Genomic DNA, 2146 nt, shown 5'->3' on the forward strand with positions numbered 1-2146 from the left:
GGATGCTGTCTTGCTTACTGTGATAGATACAAACTTTCTAAAATTCTAATTTTAGCTTAAAACAATGTCCTTTATTCTTCGGTAGCTGCATCACTCATTTTCTGAATTCTAATAGTTTATCTGTGAGTCAGCCGTCAGCAGTTAGTTCAGCTAACTCCACTGCACAATGCTTTATGCATACTTCCTACTTAGACACCAAGACTATTAAAACTGTTTTGGATATTATTGAAGCCAATGATTTTTACTACTTGTATCAAAACCATTGAGAAGTGAAACTGTATTTTCTGGAGGAAACTGCAAGTGCACAGCACCATTACTTTAAAAGGAGGGTGGTAGCAAGTTTACCTGCCATTTGTATCATCAGTGTAAATGTCCACAGAGTAAACAAAGAAAATACTACCTAACTGCCATGAGAATAGATTTGCTGACCTGAAAAACTCGGAAGCCGGGCACCGGTGGCTCACGCCTGTAATCCTAGCTACTCAGGAGGCTCAGATCTGAGGATCATGGTTTAAAGCCAGCCCTGGCAGGAAAATCCGTGAGACTCTTTTTTTCCAATAAACCACTAGAAAACCGGAAGTGGCACTATGGCTCAAGCGGTAGAGCACTCACCTTGAGCTGAAGAGCTGAGGGACAGCACCTAAATCCAGAGTTAAAGCCCCATGACTGACAAAACAAAACAACAACAACCACAACAACCCCCTCCCCCCAAAAATAAAAATCTCTTGGATATTCACCTGGGTGGACTTCACTTAGAGAACAGATGGTGTACAAGATAAGGGCTTGAAAAAATGTCTGGATAATGAGTGAGGGCAGTCCAAGATGAGGGGTGCTTGAGGATCAGTCGGCAGGTGCCCTGGCTGGAGAAGGGGGTACAGGGGCAGATGAAGCTGCCTTCATGATGGCACACTGAAGTCAGCCAAAAAGAAGCAGGCCAGGGGCAACTGTTTTCATACATAAAAGTGGCAGCCTCAGCTTACATAAGAAGAATTGTAGTCATGTTTACAACAACTGCTAGGAATAGCACTGATGCTTTTCTCATAGGGAATGATCTATGGTCAAGTGATCTGCTGTGATACACATGCTACATGCTTACTGTAATTTAGACAGTATTTACTCTAAAGGGAAGATCAGCAAGAACATTTGCTGAGCACTTGATTGTAGACTAAACACTAGTCTAGTTACTTTTCATGTTATAGGAGTAACTCTTTCTGAACTTACAAATCACTATTCACTCAGATAAGGCAAATGAACTCCAAGGAGTCAAGTAACTTCCTAAGGAATATGATTTATACCTCTGATTCTGTACACATCATTTTGTCATCCATGATTTCAAAGCATTTGAATATAGACAAATGGAATTATCATCATCCACGTGTAGATTTACACATCTTATCATCCTATACAATCAATTTTTTGGTTACTGTCCTGGGACTTGAATTCAGGGCCTGGGCTATCCCTGAGCTTTTTTGCTCAATACTAGTGCTCTACCAACTTCAGCCACAGCTTCACTTTTGGCTTTTTGTTGGTTAATTGGAAATAAACATCACATGCACTTTCATGCCTGGGATGGCTTCAAACTGTGATCCTCAGCTCTCAGCCTCCAGTAGCTAGGATTATAGGTGTGAGTCACCAAGGTCAGGACCTATGCAGTCTTTTAAAATGGGCACACAAACCCAAAGAAATTGACTATTTCAATTTTGTCTCTGCTTCAAAACCTGTTTGAGATAACAGGTACAGCTGACTACTGGGCATAGTGTGGTGGTTGCTTAAGATTTTTGGTAAAATAGGATGGCTGAGATAACTAAGTATTTGGAATTTACTGCTGAGCTTCATCTCACTCACTGCTGAGTATTTTAGATTCAAAAACTCTTTTGTATCCAAAAGCAATTCAGATTCATAGCCTCTACACGTGTACCTACAATTTGGCCCAAGAGAAGATATCAAATTTACTGGCATTTGGACAGGAACTGTCATATCAACAGTGTCTGTGTTTCTTGGACCTGGACCTGATGCTTTGAATACCTATGTTCTTTTACATATGTATATATATTCTCTTTCAAACTTGTGGTGACATATCTCTTTTCCCTAGTGTAAACCAATTCTGTTTGACTGGATACTTGGAAACTTTTTTTTAAGTCCATGA

The sequence above is a fragment of the Dipodomys merriami genome, unplaced genomic scaffold (assembly GCF_024711535.1).
Source record: "Dipodomys merriami isolate MVZ:Mamm:240054 unplaced genomic scaffold, mDipMer1.0.p SCAF_4, whole genome shotgun sequence".
NCBI lineage: Eukaryota > Metazoa > Chordata > Mammalia > Rodentia > Heteromyidae > Dipodomys > Dipodomys merriami.